Below are 19485 nucleotides of genomic sequence, written 5' to 3' on the forward strand. Positions count from 1 at the left end.
AAACTGCTGATTGGACCCATGGCAGCGCTCAGAAGGGAAGTAGCGCCATTTGGATTTTGGAGCATGGACTTCACGGGTCTTTTGCAGAATTTATTAGAATTAGGCGGAGAAAATGAATATCACAATTATTTTCCACTAAAATGTTGAATTTTCTCATTTTCACAAGGGCTAAAGGAGAAATAAACAACCAATTTTTATAAAGGGGTCATGCATTTTTTTCATTAGAAATGAATTAACCCTTTCAGGACTGATCCATTTTTTGCTTTCTTATTTTCGTTTTTCACTACCCGCCTTCCAAGAGCCATAACTTTTTTCTTTTTCCGTCAGTAGAGTGATGTGAGAGCTTATTTCTTGCGGGAGGAATTGTAGTTTCTATTCATACCATTTAAAGTGAAATAAAAAGTACTGGGAAACTGTAAAAAAACTGGAAAATATAGTGATATAGGGAAAAAAATCTGATTCCATTTTTTGGGGTTTTCGTTTTTACAGCTTTCGCCGTGCGGTAAAAATGAAAACTACAGCGATTTTGGCGGTTTAAATTATTTACGTTTTTTACGGTGTTCACCGTGCAAGTTAAATAATGGTATATTGTAATAGTTCGGCCTTTTACGGACGTACCGATATCAATTCTGCTTATTTTTTTACATTACTATTGAAGAAAAATGGGAAAAGTTTTTTTTTTCCTTTCTCACTACTAATAACTTGAATTCTTCTACACATTTTATTAGTCCCCTTAGGGGACTTGTACCGGCGATCATTGGATCGCGGGTACAATATGCTGCGATACTAATGTATTGCAGTATATTGTTATTTTTACAGGCTCCTGTAACACAGCGATCGCTGTTCCTGTCCGTTAATACACAGCCGACACCCGCAGCTTATGGAGCTGACTCCGCACGTGAGCCCGCTCCATACATCACCCCCGCACCATGACGTGCTATTAAGTCATAGTGCTCAAAGGGGTTAATGCACAGCGGATGGTGTGAATATTAAAATTTTGCACTGATGTGCCAGTTTAGTGCATAATATGTCGTGCCCAGTTTGTGCCACTGAAGACAAATACCTCATAAACTTTAAGCGGGTTCTCCCGGGTATGGTGATGCCATATATGTGGGCGCAAACTGCTGTTTGGGCACGCTGCAGGGCTCAGAAGGGAGGGAGCGCCATTTTGCCTTTGGAGCGCAGATTTTGCTTGGTAGTTTTTCTGTTTTGGGTTTCGCTGGTATTTCAGTTTATAATGTGGGGGTATATGTAATCTGTGCGGAGAACATCAGGGCATAATAAGAGGGCATAAAAATGCGGTAAATAAATAATAATTCATAGATGTGTGGCCGGTGTCGCACTGATAAATGGTGTCGGATGTTACCCGCTTTTAGAACGCTCTGCACATTTTGCATCGCCATATTCCTGGGAGCCAGAACGTCTTTATTTTTTCACCACCGGAGCTGCGTGAAGGCTTATTTGTTGCGGGACAATCTGTACTTTTCATTGGTACCATTTTGGGATACATGCGATTTTTTTGATCACTTTATTACATTTTTTTGCAGGCCGGGTGACCAAAAACAAGCAATTCTGACAATGTTTTTTAGTTTATTTTTTGCGGCGTTCACCGTGCACTATAAATGACCATTATATTTTATTCTGCGGGTTGGTACGATTACGGCAATACCATATGTATATAGGTTTTTTTTATGTTTTGCAGCATTTGCGCAATACAATCACTTTTTTATAAAATAATTTATTTTCTGTGTCACAATATTCTGAGAGCCGTAACTTTTTTTATTTTTCAGACAAAAAAGCGGTGTAAGGGCTTGTTTTTTGCGGGACGGGTTGTAGTTTTTATCGGTATTATTTTCGGGTACATGCGACTTTTTGATCACTTTTTATTCTCTATTTTGGGAGGGGTGGTGACCAAAAAAAATAGCGATTCTGGTGTAGTTTTTTATTGATTTTTTTGGGGGTGTTCATCGTGCGGGAAAAATAACATTATAGTTTTATAGTTGGCGTCGTTACGAACGCGGTGATACAAGATATGTGTACTTTTTTTAACGTGTTCATTTTTTTCCTATAATGAAAGACTTATTATAGGAAAAAAATGAAGTGTTTGTTTATATAACTTATATTTTTACACTTTTTTAAAACATTTTTATTATCTTTTTTTTACTTTTTTCACTTGTCCCACTAGGGGACACTTAGACTTGCAGCTTTGATCGCTGCTAGAGTACATTACACTACACACGTAGTGTAATGTACTCTAACTGTCATTCTGACGTGACAGTCACACTGACAGGAAGTCTCGGAGGACCGGCAGGAGGCTGCTCCTCCGAGGCTTCCGTACATGGCAACCCGGAGGTTATTGTCTGACCTCCGATTGCCACGACAAGCATCGGTAGCCCCCACGATCACTTCGTGGGGGCTGCTGATGTGTTTCAAACCACTTAAATGCGGCGACGGCAATCCTTCGCCGCATTTATGGGGTTAATTGCCGAAATAAGCGGCGATGGTCCGCTGACCGGCAAGGCTGGAGTATCAGCTGTCAGGGACAGCTGACATCCCGGTTCCCGGACACTGTCCGTTAGGACAGTGTGCGCCGGGAACTACTCCGCAATAGGGATGTCACGATACCAGAATTTGGACTTCGATACCGATACTTCATTTAGTATTGCGATTTCGATACCAATTTCGATACTTTTGCCAACAGTAATAAAAAAAAAATTCTTCCGTTTTCTGATGTGAGGCGCGACGTGTGATGAATTTTGAACGCGCCTCACATTAATAGTAATTAATCCCATCATGTTTCTCAGTCATAATGGGTTAATGTGCGAGGTACATGATGGGGTTAATTACTATTAATGTGAGGAACATGGAGGTTAAATTCATCGCACGTCGCGCCTCACATTAATAAGTGATAGAAAGCAGTGTTTATTTCCTTTTTTTACAGCGCACACCTCATAAATGATGCAAAAAAATTGTTGTGCGCGCCATTACTGAATGTGTGAATATTTTATGTATTGAGACTTATTTTAATGTTTATTGTAAAAAAGGTGAATGTGTATTTTTTTTTAATTTTAACAATACTTTGTTTTTACTTTATTTTTAAACTTTAATGTACTGACATATATCAGATATGTGCCAGTACATTAGCCTGTGGACAGATAGCACACAGGCAATTGTTAAGACATACTTGGGTATGTCCTAACAGGAAATATGGTAAGACAGCCCTGGGGTCCGTCAATAGACTCTGGGCTGTCTGCCCATATATGGTATGGCCCTCGATCGCGTCACAGGAATTCCTTGTGACGTGATCCAGGGGCATCCCCCCTTCTCATTTTCTCCTGAATGCTGCTGTCAGCTGTGATCGCAGCATTCAGGGGGAATAACGGCGGAGATGAGAGGTTTCTCTGATCTCCGCCGTTATAGAGCGGGGCTGCGGCTGTGTAATACAGTCATTGCCCCGCTCCTGACAGGAAGTGTGCGCGCGGTCAGCATGAGGAGGTGCGGCCGGCGCTGCACTAATGAGCGGCAGTTCAGGCACTGAGGACAGAACATGGGGGTGTTTTGTAGAGCGCCCGCCATGTTCTGTCTTCAGTGTCGCTGCTCATTAGTGCAGCGCCGGCCGCATCTCATCATCCTGACCCCGCGCACATGTCATGACTCAGGAGCGGGGCTGTGGCTGAATTACACAGCCGCAGCCGCGCTCCCATACATTCATGTGTTACTATACTGAGCTGTGCGGCTGCGCAGCTCAGTATCGAAATACAGGAAATAGCGGTATCGAACCGTTTAGGGATGCACAGTATCGAAGTTTCGATGCACCGTGCATCCCTACTCCGCAATAGTACGTCTGGATGCGGGAACTAACCCCTCTGCAGGACATACTATTGCGGAGCAGCGCGGGAAGAGGTTAGAAAAAGAGGCATACTGCGATATACAAGCCCGGTGGGGGCCAAATGGATACTATTAACCTCAGTCATGCTAATAGTGTACATGTTTAGCATATACGCCAGGAGCTTTCCCGACGTACGTGCTAAACATAGTGCAATAAAGAGGTGTGAAGGGGGCCTTACCTGTATTTTTCATTGCCAGACACCTATACAGAGGTAAACGTGGATGAAAGAAAAAAAAAAAAAAAAAGAAGAACTGGCATACAGTTTGGTCCAGAATTATTTGTACACTGACACAAGTTTTGTCATTTCAGCTGTTTACCAAGACATATTGAATATACAGTTATATAATCGATATGGGATGAAAGTGCAGACTCTCAGCTTTAGGCCTTATGTACACGAACGTGTATTACGTCCGTGCTACACGCGTGGAAATCACGTGCGTCGCACGGACTTATGTTCGTCAATGGGGCCGTTCTGACAGGTTGTGATTTTCACGCAGCATACGTCCGCTGCGTAAAACTCACGACATGTCCTATACTTGCCCGTGTTTCGCGCAGCACGCACGCATTGAAGTCAATGGGTGCTTGCAAATTGCGCTCAGCACACGGAAGCACTTCCGGGTGCCGCGCGTGATTCGCGCTACAGTAGTAAAATAAATTAATGAAAACAGAAAAGCACCTCCTGCTGTTATGTTTGTAAACATAAAAACAGAGTGTCATAATGATGCCGGCTGCGTGAAAATCACGCAGCCACGCACCATATACAGATGCCACACTGAACTTTTGCGGGAGCAAAACGCCGCATTTTTTACGCTCGTGTAAATATGGCCTTAATTTGAGGGTATTCACATCTTAATTTGAGGAAGGGTTTAGGAATTACAGCTCTTTAACCCCTTCCCGCGATTGGGCGTGACTGTACGTCCGGAATCAAAGTGATTTCACTCATTCGGGCGTACAGTTACGCCCAAGCTTCAAACTGTCACCATGTCAACAGACATGGTGACAGCGTCCCGATCGCAACTGTCATAGACAGTTGCCAAGCAGGACTCGCGGCACAGGACCAATCAGAGTGGTCCCGTGCCGGCACGAGCTGTGATTGGCCAGTCAGTACTGACAGGCCAATCACAGCGCAGGAGCAGTGGTTTGCCGGCATCTCCGTCTCTGACAAGCTCATTCCTGTCACAGGGAGCTTGTCAGAGTCAGAGACAAGTACAAATACAGTGAAGATTGTGAAAAAAAGAACCCAAAAACCCAGCGATCTTCCCCTTTTCTGCCCTTTTGTGGCCACTGGTTAAGAAAAAAAAATAAAAAATATATATATATTATATCATTTCAGTCCCCCACAGTGTCTTTCTGCCGTGCTGTGATCTGTCACCTGTCGCAGTACCCGGTCGCCATCACCCTGCTGTGTCCCTAGATTGCCCACTGCCCGAGTTCCCTGTTAGGTAGAAATGCCACGTCTCATTTCGTTTTTCTCCTGGTAGGTAGGGTACCCTTACTAATTGAATACAGCAGGGTCGCTGGTCTGTTGTCATTCCACAGTTGAGAGTAGCGGTTTATTTTTTGCTAAAAAAAGTTTTACAAAAATTTTTTTAAAAGAAAATGTAAAAATAAAAAAACCTACAAAAAAATTTGTTCGTTAGTTAGGTAGCAAGAGTTCGGTAGTATGGCCAAAAGAGTCTTCACAGCCGGAGGAACCATAAGAAATGCTGTGTTCCGATACGGACAGAGCAAGTAAAGGTGAAGCACAGTTCATGCTTCCATCTTCCTCTGCATCCATTGACTCTGAGTCTGCATCCCCCCAGTCGGCGCAGAAGAGCCGTAGGTCCTGCTCTGACCTGGGAAGCTGCGGACAATTATACCCCCCAGGTGCCTGAATTTACAGCCCCCTCAGGCATTCACATTGAAATTACGGGTTTCAGCCCCATTGATTATTTTAAACTTTTAGAATTAATTGTCCAGCAGACCAACATCTATGCGGAACAGTTTATCGCCCAGAACCCCGACTCTTTTTATGGGAGAAGCCAAAATTGGACCCCCACAAACCCAGTGGAATTGCGGAAGTTTTGGGGCTTATTTTTAAGTTTTGGTCTCATAAAAAAGCCCAGTATTAGAGACTATTGGTCCCCTGATATTTTATATAACACCCCCCTTTAACGCACAGTAATGACAAGGATGCGATTCGAAGCCATCCTAAAGTTCCTGCATTACAATGACAATAGTCAGTGCCCACCCCCACAGGACCCAAATTTTGATAGGCTATATAAAATAAGACCATTAATTGCCCACTACTCCCAAATTTTTTCCCAAGTTCATACCCCCCAACAAAATATTTCGGTGGATGAATCACTAGTCAGCTTCAAGGGTAGACTGCACTTCAGGCAGTATCTACCCAATAAAAGAGCCCGGTACGGCATATAACTCTACAAGCTGTGCGAAAGGGCCACGGGTTACACCTACTCTTTTAGGGTCTATGAGGGAAAAGACTCCCATATAGATCCCCCAGAATGCCCCCCCTTCCTAGGAATTAGTGGAAAGATCGTATGGGATCTTATCTATCCTTTACTTGGCAAAGGAAATCATCTTTATCTGGACAACTTTTACAATAGTGTCCCATTGTTAAAAGTTCTCTCGTCCAGATCCACCTTGGCATGCGGAACAATCCGCAAAAATCAGAAGGGCCTCCCAAAACCTTTCCTGGGTCAGATCCTAAAATTAGGAGAGAGCAGAGCTGTCTGCAGCAACGATCTGCTCCTCCAGAAGTATAAGGATAAAAGGGACATCCTTATACTGACCAGCATTCATGACAGCTGAGGCAGCCTTGTCCCTGTACGCGGATCCACCACCCAAGTTCCCAAACCATTCTGCGTACAGGAGTACAACAAATATATGGGTGGCGTTGACCTGTCTGACAAGGTTATAAAACCATACAGCACCATGCGCAAGACAAAGGCATGGTATAAAAAGCTGTCTGTTCAGCTTACACAGATGGCTTTATACAACGCCTTTGCCCTCTGCAGATATGCCGGCAGTGGGGAAACGTTCCTGCAATTTCAGGAAAAGGTCATCAAGTCCCTGATATTTGGTGACCAGGAAGGGGAGGGCAGTTCATCCGGTTCTTCCGTCAGCAGGATAATTCCCGGTCAGCATTTCCCCACAGAAATCCCCCCCACTGAAAAAAAAAAATGCCGTGTGTGCGCCAAGCGAGGCATTCGTAACGACACCACATACCATTGTGAGACGTGTCTCACAAATCCCGGCCTGTGCATGAAACAATGTTTCAAAATATACCATACCTCCTTGGATTTTTAATTTATTTATTCTTCATTCACCTTTTCTGTCTCCCATATTGGCCATGCCCAATTATTAATTTTTTTACTGACCAGCCCCATTTAAAATTTGATCATTTAAAATTTGTAAAAAACCACCTAAAACAAAACTAAAAATTCTCACTATACCAAGGACCCGAGGGAGTGCCTGTCTCATCCAGGTGAGTCGTCTCAGCAAATCTTTTTTTGCCGAAGCCTTTGATTTATTTTTTGGGCTGGATTTTATGGAATGGTGGGTAGGTTGGTAGTAGCACCTGCCATTCCCTCTCCCTCCATTGCGGGTTTTCCAGGTTGTCCTCCTTATTTACTAAAATTAAAGTATTTCTTATTATACCCCTAGATGAATACCTAGAGGGTTGTCACTTCACAATTTAAAAATTCTCACTATACCCCTAGATGAATACCTTGAAAGGTGTTACATTACAATCTAAATCTTCTCACTATACTGCTAGAAGAATTCTTTGAGGGGTTTAGTTTCCTAAATGGAGTCACTTTTCTGGGTTTCTAATGTTTTGACAGCCCAGAGCCTCTGTTTTCATGACACAGGGCAGTAAATGCCATCGTACTTGGCCTCAGATGTTGCATGGTGCTCTTTACCTTCTGAGCCACGCCACGTGCTCAAACAACAGTTTATCTCCACAAATGGGGTATTGCCGTATTCAGGAGAAATTGCGTAACAAATTGTGGGTGCTTTTTCTCCTTTAACCCCTTGTGAAAATTATGAATTTGGGGCTAAAGCAACATTTTCTTTGTAAAAAATCTAAATTTTATTATTTTACTGCCCAGTGTATGAAACACCTGTGGAGTTAAACTGCTCACTATACCGCTTGAAAAATTCCTTGACAGGTGTAGTTTCCCAAATGGAGTAACTTTTTGGGGGGGTTTCCACTGCACTGGTACCTTTACAAATGCGACATGGTGCAGAGAAATCAATCCAGCACTCCAAAAGCTAAATGGCGTGCCTTCCCTTCCGAGTCCTGCCACTTGCCCAAACAGCAGTTTATGACCACATGTTTGGTATTTCCATACTCTGGAGAGAATGCTTTACAAATGTTGGGGTGCTTTTCCTCATTTATTTGTTGAAAAAATGAAAAATCTTGGAGGTAAAGCTACATCTTATTGGAAAATAATGTTATTTTTCATTTTCATTAACCAATTCTAATTAAATCTATGAAAGACCTGTGGGGTCAAAATGCTCACTAGACCCCTAGATGAATTCCTCAAGGGGTGTAGTTTCCTAAATGGAGTCACTTTTGCGGGGTTTCCACTGTACTGGTACCTTAGAAGCTTTACAAATGTGACGTGGTGCAGAGAAATGAATCCAGCAAAATCAGCGCTCCAAAAGCTAAATGGCGTGCCTTCCCTTCCGAGTCCTGCCGCTTGCCCAAACACCAGTTTATGACCACATGCTTGGTATTTCCGTACTCTGGGGAAGTTGCTTTACAAATGTTGGGGTGCTTTTCCTCATTTATTTGTTGAAAAAATAAAAAATCTTGAGGTAAAGCTACATCTTATTGGAAAATAATGTAATTTTGCATTTGCACTGCCCAATTCTAATGAAATCTATGAAACACCTGTGGGGTCAAAATGCTCACTACACCCCTAGATGAATTCCTCAAAGGGAATAGTTTCCCAAATGGATTCACTTTTTTGGGGTTTCCTTTGTTTCGGCACCACAAGACCTCTTATAACCTGACATGGTGCCTGAAATATAATTTAAGAAAAGGAAGGCCCAAAAATCCTCTAGGTACTCCTTTGCTTCTGGGGCTTTTGTTAAAGTCCAGTAGCGCACTAGGGCCACATGTGGGATATTTCTAAAAACTTCAGAAACAGGGCAATAAATATTCAGTTGTGTTTCTCTGGTAAAAAAAAAAAAACTTCAATATTACAGGAAAAATTTAATTTCTGCAAAAAAAAAAAAAAGACATTTGCAAATTTCCATTCCGCTTTGCTTGAATTCCTGAGGAACTTTCTAAATGCTGTTTTGAGTACATTAAGGGGTGCAGTTTTTAAAATGGGGTGATTTGTGGGGGTTCCTAATATATAAGGCCCTCAAAGCCACTTCAGAACTGAACTGGTCCCTAAAAAAAATAGGCTTTTGACATTTTCTTGAAAATTTTAGAAATTGCTGCTAAAATTATAAGCCTTGTAACGTCCTAAAAAAATAAAAGAATGTTCAAAAAACGATGCCAATCTAAAGTAGACATAGCGGAAATGTGAACTAGTAACTATTTTGTGTGGTATAACTATCGGTCTTACAAGCAGATACATTTAAATTTAGAAAATGCAAATTTTTTGCAAATTTTCTCTACATTTTGGTGTTTTTCACAAATAAATATTAAATTTATCGACCAAATTTTTTCACTAACATAAAGTACAATATGTCATGAGAAAACAATCTTAGAATCGCTCGGATAGGTAAAAGAATTCTGGAGTTATTCCCACATAAAGTGACACGTCAGATTTAAAAAATAAGGCTGTGTCATATGGTCCAAAAGTGGCTGCTTCCTTTAGGCTGGGTACACACGACCTATTTTCAGGCGTAAACGAGGCGTATTATGCCTCGATTTACGCCTGAAAATACGGCTCCAATACGTCGGCATACAGCTGCCCATTCATTTGAATGGGTTTGCCGACGTACTGTGCAGACGACCTGTAATTTACGCGTCGTCATTTGACAGCTGTCAAACGACGACGCGTAAAATGACTGCCTCGTCAAAGAAGTGCAGGACACTTCTTTGGACGTTTTTGGAGCCGTTTTCTCATAGACTCCAATGAAAACAGCTCCAAAAACGGCCGTAAAAAAACGCAGCGAAAACGCCGCAAAAAACGCAGCGAAAAACGTGAGTTGCTCAAAAAACGTTTGAAAATCAGGGGCTGTTTTCCCTTGAAAACAGCTCCGTATTTTCAGAAGTTTTTGGTTACTACGTGTGCACATACCCTAAGGGGTTAATATGTAGCTGCCTCTTTTTCAAGGGACAAAAGGTAATTGGACAATTATCTCAAAAGCTATTTAATGGGCTGCATGGGCTATTCCCTCATTAATCCATCATCAATTAAGCTGGTAAATGGTCTGGAGTTGATTCCAGGTGTGGCATTTGCATTTGGATGCTGTTGCTATGAACCCACAACATGAGGTCAAAGGAGCTCTAAATGCAAGTGAAACAGACCATCGTTAGGCTGAAAAAAAATGAATAAATCCATCAGATAGAATGCACAAATGTTAGGAGTGGCTAAATCAACAGTTTGGTACATTCTTGAAAAAAAAAAAAAAAAAAAAGACTGCACTGGTGATCTTGTGAACTCCAAAAGACCTGGACGTCCATGGAAGACAACAGTGGTGGATGATCGCAGAATCCTTTCCTTGGTGAAGAAAAACCCCTTCACAACATCTACCCAAGTGAAGAACATTCTCCTGGAAGTAGGTGTATCAGTATCTAAGTATACCATAAAGAGAAGACTTCATGACACCAAATACAGAGGATTCACCACAAGGTGCAAACCATTAATCAGCCACAAAAATAGAAAGACCAGATTAGACTTTGCCAAACAACATCTAAAGAAGCCAGCCCAGTTCTGGAACAGCATTCTTTGGACAGATGAAACTAAGATCAACCTGTACCAGAATCATGGGAGGAGAAAGTATGGAGAAGGCTTGGAACGGCTCATGATCCAAAGCACACCATGTCCTCTGTAAAACATGGTGGAGGCAGTGTGATGGCATGGGCATGCATGGCTGCCAAAGGCACTGGGTCACTGGTGATTATTGATGATGTGACTGAAGACAGAAGCAGCCGGATGAATTCTGAAGTGTTCGGGGATTTACTTTCTGCTCAGATGCAACCAAATGCAGCAAGGTTGATTGGACGTCTCTTCACAGTTCAGAAGTTCAATGACCCAAAACATACTGTGAAAGCAATGGAATTTTGAGGCAGATTTTCCGCCTGCAAAAAATTCTGTGTGAACCCAGCCTAATGGTATGTGCACACGTAGTGTTTTCAGGCATATTTCGGGGCGTTTACGCCGCGAAAAACGCCTGAAAAATTGGAAGCAGAATGCCTACAAACATCTGCCCATTGATTTCAATGGGAAATACGGCGTTCTGTTCTGACGGGGCGTATTTTTACGCCTCATTTTCAAAAAACGGCGCGTAAAAATTTGCACGCGAAAAAGAAGTGCATGTCACTTCTTGAGCCGTTTTTGGAGCCATTTTTCATTGACGCTATAGAAAAACAGATCCAAAAACATCCGTAAAAAACACAGCGAAAAAAGCGACTGGCTTAAAGAACGTCTGAAAATTAGGAGCGGTTTTGCCTTGAAAACAGCTCCGTATTTTCAGACGTTTTTGATTTTGCGTGTGCACATACCCAAAAACAGGAGTGATTATCACATGTGTGGTGCAATGCACAGAAACTCTCATTCATCCAATGAAAATAATCCTGATGTGTAATAGATTCACATGAGAAGATCATATTGGTTCATTGGGTTGTCTCATGAAGAAAACCTTTTTTAACCCCTTCCCGACATATGACATACAGTTACGTCATAGCCGGATAGGGGAAGTATCGAGCGGGCTCACGGAGTGAACCCACCCCATACGATGCCGATGTCGGCTATATGTTACAGCCGACACTTCAGAGTAACGAGCGGGATCGCGCTCGAGAGTGATCCCGCTCGTTTAACTCGTTAAATGCTGCGGTCAACAGCGACCGCAGTATTTAAATCATTAGAAAGAGAGGGGCGGCCCCCTCTAACAGCTCATCACACCCCCCGAAATGATGGTTGCTATGGCTGCCTGTGGGCCTAATGAAGGCCCCCAGGTCTGCCATCTTTGTACACCTATTAAGCCCTGCCTCCAGCAGGGCTTAGTAGGTGCCTGTCAGAATCACGATATACTGCAATACATTAGTGGGGACTAATAAAAAAAGTAAAAATGAGTTAAATAAAGTTGTTTTTTTTGTGTAAAAAAAATATATATATTAAAATTTAAAAAAAAAAAACATTTTTCCCCTAGAGCATAGTAAAAAAAAAAAAAAAAATTGGTATCGCCGCGTCCGTAAAAGTCTGAACTATTACAATATATTATTTAGCTCGCACGGTGAACGCCGTAAAAAAAATTGTCTGTTTTTTGGTCACCTCATCCCCCACAAAAAAATTTAAAGGAACAGTGTCATCACAAATTATTTTTTTATATGTTAAAGATGTTAGTGCTTTATTAAAAACGTTTATATTTATTTGTGTGTTTGTGTTTTACTTTTTCTTATTTTTACACTTTTTCTTCCCTATGGGGGCTGCCATTTTTTGTTCCATTTCTGTATGTGTCGATTAACGACACATACAGACATGGAATACGGCAGCCACAGTCTCATAGGGACTGCGAACGGCTCCCGTCCCATTGACTTCAGTGTACGGCGTCTGTGTGGGAACTGCGCATGCGCCGCTCCCACACAGTCCAATTCGAAATTGGCGCCGTCCGGCGCCATTTTCCTGTGGACCGGAATTCGCGGCCGGACAGTAATATTACTACTTCCGGTCGCGGCTTCCGGATTTGTGCACTTGGACCAGCGGCAGCAAACGGAGCGGACGGGCCGGAGGGAGCCGCGGCGGCAGGAGCAGGTAAGAGATTTCAATGTATGTTCGTGTTTGTGTGTGTTTACTACTGTATGTAAACCTACTACACTGTGTGTTAGCTCAAAAAATGGCGACACACAGTGTAGGAGGTTACACCGTTCAAACCCCTCGTTTATCCCGGCACTAGCCAGGATAAAGGAGGGGGGGATGCTGAGAGCTCACTAGAGCGAGGGCTTTTTACCCAATTTTGCAATGCTGCAATTTTGGGAATAGCTCCATCTAGTGACCAAAAATGGGTAATATTATAAATTATAATTAATTAATAATATTTCCTGACTCGTGAAAAAAATAAAAATTTTTTTAACAATGTTTAATCACCCACACACTAAATGTTTAATTTAAAAAAAAAACAAACATGTTTTTCTGGCAACACATTCCCTTTAATTAAAAGTGATCAAACCGTCGCATGTACACCAAAATGGTATTATTAAAAACTACAGCTTATCGCGCAAAAAATAAGCCCTGATACCACTTAATGAACAGAAAAATAAAAAAGTTATGGCTCTCGGAATCGTATTGACCCACAGAACATGTTGTTTTAATTGCACAGTGAATTCCGTAAAAATGGCGCGCAAAATACCATGGAGTAATCGCTGTTTTTTTTTCATTTTCTACCCCACAAATAATTTTTTTCCCGTTTCCTAATACATTATATGGCAAAATAAATGGTGCTACGAAAAATTACAACTCGTCCCGCTAAAATCAAGCCCTCGTAGTACTATATCGACGGAAAGATAAAAACGTTATGGCTTTTGGAAGGTGGGGAGGAAAAAACGAAAATTAAAATCTGACAGTTGTTTACAACGGGAAGGGGTTTATAAAAAAAAAAAAAAAGCTGATCGCTGTGGATTCGGCTTTTATACCCTCGGCAAATACCTGCAATCGGCCACACATTCCTATGTGCGATTCAAATGAATGACCGTCCATGTGACGCATGCTGGGTCCGCCAGAGTTGCTCTCAATACTGGCACATAGAGAGGGTCCAGAGCGCAGGACCCCCCTCTGTGACAATAGGACATATGGACGGGGTACTTACGGTGAGACAAGTCTGTGATCTTGGCCCACCCCCGATTTCCAGTATAAAAGGGCCATATATGACAAATACATTTCTGTTACAGATTTTAAATCAATGATGCCGTCATAAGAATGTTGTGTCACATTCTCCAGTAACAAATCTCCGAGCCGTACCAAAGGGGTGCGATGGTCTGATATCACGGACTTTACCACATGTATCTACGGCATATTAGACCACTTTGACCAGATGAAATGATCTTTGGTGAACCTATGGACATTTTAAGAACATTAGGGAGTTGCATAATCATCAATTCTCCAATCCAGGGTAGGAAATATCCCAGGGGGCTGCGGGCTAATGTGCCCAGAGATCTGCTATTGGCTTCTCACTTTCTATTGACATCTATGAGCGATCTTATTGATAGGCCCCTCTGAAACAAATCAGCTCCTGAAGTCTACTGTATTTGGTCTATATTTGGCCGGATGTAATTAGAATGATTCCCCTCACAAGCAGGAGAGATTCAATAATACAGGAGGCGGTGCACCAGTCAGGAGGCGGTGCACCAGTCAGGAGGCGCTGCACCAGTCAGCAGAATACAGGCCGCCGTATACTGCACAGGCATTCAGCAGACAAGCTGTGGTAAAACGACTTTATCATGGAAATCACTCCAATACCACTAATAGAAGTACATCAAGGAATTGCTGCTTATGCCGTTCTCGAATACACAAGCCTAGGAGAACTTACAATGTATTGTATCTCTGCCATTCAAAAAAGACCTTTCATTCTCTGCGGAATTTCCATAAATCAAATTGATTTTCAGTCGTTCTTAATTATTTACAGCATTTCTGCAGCAATGAATTCTAGAGGAACCTCAGTTACAGTCACATGTATGTGCTCTCTGTATAGGGTTCATCTACAGACATAATGTTATAGTATAGGGTCCATCTACAGACATCTTATAGTATAGGGTCCATCTACAGACATAATGTTATAGCATAGGGTACATCTATGGACATCTTATAGTATAGCGTCCATCTGCAGACATAATATTATAGTATAGGGTTCATCTGCAAACATAATGTTATAGCATAGGGTACATCTATGGACATCTTATAGTATAGGGTCCATCTGCGGATATGATAGTATAGGGTCCATCTGCAGACATAATGTTATAGCATAGGGTACATCTATGGACATTTTATAGTATGGCGTCCATCTGCGGATATGATAGTATAGTATAGGATCCATCTGCAGACATAATGTTATAGCATAGGGTACATCTATGGACATCTTATAGTATAGGGTCCATCTACAGACATAATGTTATAGCATAGGGTACATCTATGGACATCTTATAGTATAGGGTCCATCTACAGACATAATGTTATAGCATAGGGTACATCTACGGACATCTTATAGTATAGGGTCCATCTACAGACATAATGTTATAGCATAGGGTACATCTACGGACATCTTATAGTATAGGGTCCATCTGCAGACATAATGTTATAGCATAGGGTACATCTACGGACATCTTATAGTATAGGGTCCATCTGCAGACATAATGTTATAGCATAGGGTACATCTACGGACATCTTATAGTATAGCGTCCATCTGCAGACATAATATTATAGTATAGGGTCCATCTGCAGACATAATGTTATAGCATAGGGTACATCTATGGACATTTTATAGTATGGCGTCCATCTGCGGATATGATAGTATAGTATAGGATCCATCTGCAGACATAATGTTATAGCATAGGGTACATCTATGGACATCTTATAGTATAGGGTCCATCTACAGACATAATGTTATAGCATAGGGTACATCTATGGACATCTTATAGTATAGGGTCCATCTACAGACATAATGTTATAGCATAGGGTACATCTACGGACATCTTATAGTATAGGGTCCATCTACAGACATAATGTTATAGCATAGGGTACATCTAATAGTATAGGGTCCATCTGCAGACATAATGTTATAGCATAGGGTACATCTACGGACATCTTATAGTATAGGGTCCATCTGCAGACATAATGTTATAGCATAGGGTACATCTACGGACATCTTATAGTATAGGGTCCATCTGCAGACATAATGTTATAGCATAGGGTACATCTATGGACATCTTATAGTATAGGGTCCATCTGCGGATATGATAGTATAGGGTACATCTGCAGACATAATGTTATAGCATAGGGTACATCTATGGACATTTTATAGTATGGCGTCCATCTGCGGATATGATAGTATAGTATCCATCTGCAGACATAATGTTATAGCATAGGGTACATCTATGGACATCTTATAGTATAGGGTCAATCTGCAGCCATAATGTAGTATAGGGTCCATCTATGGACAATGTTTTAGTATAGGATCCATCTATAGACATGTAGTATACGGTCCATCTGCTGACAATCTTATAGTAGAGGGTCCATCTGCGGATATGATGTTATAGTATAGGATCCATCTGCAGACATGATAAAACAGCATGATCTTGGTTGCCATATACCTAAAGATTAATATAATACGTTTATATCTGCAGTTTATACAGTCTCATAGCATTGCGCGCACACAGCACAGAGATTTCACATCCAGCCTATTGATAGAGCAGGACACTGTGCGTGACCCTGAGAATCCATATACGACATTAGCCTGAAAAACAAGCAACCTTAGCCATCTAAAAAAAGGACTACAACTCCCAGCACTCATTGCGGCACATTTTCAAATCCAGAAAACTTTATCGAGTTCCCTGCCCATGACAGCAGCCTCCGGGCTACCTCCCTCTCCGCTGCGTCTTGCAGCTATTTTCCTGGCCAGACTAATTAACCAGAAACAGATACCGCAAACCAAATTAGGTTCCCCGGAGAGGCGTCACCCAAACAGTAAAGTCACAAAAATAGAAGAAAGGAGCCACTTACCCTGAGGCTCACACACTGGATCTCTTCAAATGCGAGCAGCAGCCGAGTCAACATCCATTTTCTAAGGTGCCAAACGTTAAGGTCCCCTCAGATGTGCATGACGGCGGAGGGGGCTTCTGAGGAGCGCCCTCTAAGTAAATACTAATATATTCTCTATAGGTCTTTGCTTCCCGCTATGAGACGGAAATGAACGCCCCGCCGGGACTGCTGCTTTATTTATTAGGAGGCTGCTCGCTGCATGTGTACGGAGCATAAGATGGAGGAGCAGTGTGTACCTGCAGCATGCGCAGTACAGGCCCCGGAGCGGCGCAATTAATCATTAGCTGCATAGCAAGTACAGCAGCAGCAGCATCCCTGTCACCGTCACAGACGCGGTCCTCACATCCCGCCCGCTGCTGAGCTCTGTGCAGACAGCTGTTCGCGCTCTCCCGTCCTGGGTGAGGGGGGGTTGGGACAGATGAGACTACAGACAGACCTGTCTATGGGGTGGGGGGAGAAGCAGCGGGTGCAGCAGCCATTCTCTTCATGTGTGGCCACTAACCATACTGCTGAGGTGTATAGTATATGACGTGTGCTGTACATTATATGCACCAGGCCCTATAGAAGACAAAATACTGTTTAGCTTCTGTTCACACTGGTTAAGGTTTCATTTCTCACAGAATGCTATAGTATACTATTTCTTAACCTGATGAACCCAAGTCCGTGGGATCGGTCATGATCCATTAGCAAAATACAGTAGCAGCACAGTGGGTGAGATGTAACAAATTTCTTCCACAAGCTGCGTAAAATTTCCGACCAGAAATTGACCTGCGTATTTTTTGTACGGCGGCATATCAATTCCTTTTGTGGAAAGTGGACTGAATTGCTGCGTTTTTCAGAGGAGATGTCACCATCTACGAGCATTGGGTAAAACGCAGCAAAATACGCACCATTTTCTGCAGTCAAAAAATGCAGGATATGGTGCGGATTGTCTGCTAATTTTAACGGAAATACTGCAGAAATTTTCTCCAGCAATTCCGTTACGTGTGGACGAGCCCTTACACAAAGGGTCCGTCGTTGCCCCTGTAATAATGGAAGCCATGACGCCAGTGCGAGCAGAGCCTAGTATGTGGTTCATTGAGATAAATGGTTGACGTGATGCAGAAGGGTCGTGCGGCTATAGATGTGATGATTGTCATTAAAGGGGTTTTCCACTTTTAAAAAACTTTTCCTAACACATTTTAAATAGATATTAACCCCTTCACGACTGCCATACGGCTATATATGCTCCAACCTTGATTCTCTGTACAGCCTGGAGCGGGTTTAATGAGAGCAGCGCTGCACTCTCATGTCGCCCGGGGTTTTGAGAGCCCTGGAATACACCCCCCACTGTAGATACTGCCACCCACAACGCACTGTAGGTAGCGCAAAACCCTCTGTAGATAGTGCCACCTAAGCTACCTCCAGCATCGGAATCCTCTGGCAACACTGGACGGATACCCTCCTAGAGGGAGCCCCCATCGTCTCCATCCCCCACTGTAGATAGTGCAACCCCCCCCCCCACTGCTTGTAGCGGAATCCCTGGTGTCAGATCACACTGGCCGGGGATTCCGCTTCTAGAGGGAGCCCCTGACATCACTGTCCATTTGGACAGTGACGTTACTGGCTCTCTCTAGGAGCGGAATCGCTGGCCGACACTGGCCGGAGGTTCCGCTACTGGAGAAGCCCCTGGTGTCACTATCCATATATGAACAGTGACATCAGGGGCTACTCCTGGAGTGGAATCCTCAGAGTTAACCCCTGAGTCACTGTCCATATATGGACAGAGACATCAGAGGCTACCAGTAGGAGCGGAATCCCTGACCTGGCCTGTAAGGTGCTATTTACAGGAAGGGGGTGCTATTTACAGGGGGTTGGCGCTATCTGCATTGGGGATGTTGCTAATTACAGGGTGTGCGTTGCTATCTACAGGGGGTGGCACTATACCGTGTTCCAAATTATTATGCAAATGTAATTTTTCGCTGATTTTCCTAAATAGTCGATGCAAATGACAGTCAGTATAATCTTCAAGCCATCAACTGTTGGAGTATAATGCGAATTTTATTGAATAAATCTCCTAATGATAACAGATTTTTTTTTAGAAGTAAAAAACTCAAAATGCACTGTTTCAAATTATTATGCACAACAGAGATCAAAACATTTTAAAGGTTGTAAAGAGAACTAAAATGGTAATTTGTTGAATTTGCAGCATCAGGAGGTCATATTTACAGAAATCAAAAGCTCTTTCAATCAAAAAAAACTTAGCAGGCCAAGTTACATGTTAACATAGGACCCCTTCTTTGATATCACCTTCACAATTCTTGCATCCATTGAGTTTGTGAGTATTTGGACAGTTTCTGCTTGAATATCTTTGCAGGATGTCAGAATAGCCTCCCAGAGCTTCTGTTTTGATGTGAACTGCCTCCCACCCTCATAGATATTTTGCTTGAGGATGCTCCAAAGGTTCTCAATAGGGTTGAGGTCAGGGGAAGATGGGGGCCACACCATGAGTTTCTCTCCTTTTATGCCCATAGCAGCCAATGACACAGAGGTATTCTTTGCAGCATGAGATGGTGCATTGTCATGCATGAAGATAATTTTGCTACGGAAGGCACGGTTCTCCTTTTTGTACCACGGAAGAAAGTGGTCAGTCATAAACTCTACGTACTTTGCAGAGGT

The 19485-nt window shown here is 42.6% G+C and overlaps 1 protein-coding gene across 2 annotated transcripts in view; it reads right to left on the reverse strand.

Moving 5' to 3' along the window:
* The window catches only part of GLRB (glycine receptor beta), a 241980-nt gene that overhangs the window by 172719 nt on the left and 49776 nt on the right, over positions 1–19485 (reverse strand). The window contains exon 1 of one of the 2 annotated variants that reach the window (XM_075860310.1): positions 16789–17286. The exons of the other annotated variant lie outside the window; for it this stretch is intronic. The gene's annotated coding sequence lies outside the window, so the exon portion shown is untranslated. Of the gene's footprint in view, positions 1–16788; positions 17287–19485 lie in introns of those variants that run through there. 2 annotated transcript variants of the gene reach the window in all.

This window comes from Rhinoderma darwinii, chromosome 1 (genome assembly GCF_050947455.1).
Source record: "Rhinoderma darwinii isolate aRhiDar2 chromosome 1, aRhiDar2.hap1, whole genome shotgun sequence".
Taxonomy (NCBI): Eukaryota; Metazoa; Chordata; class Amphibia; order Anura; family Rhinodermatidae; genus Rhinoderma; species Rhinoderma darwinii.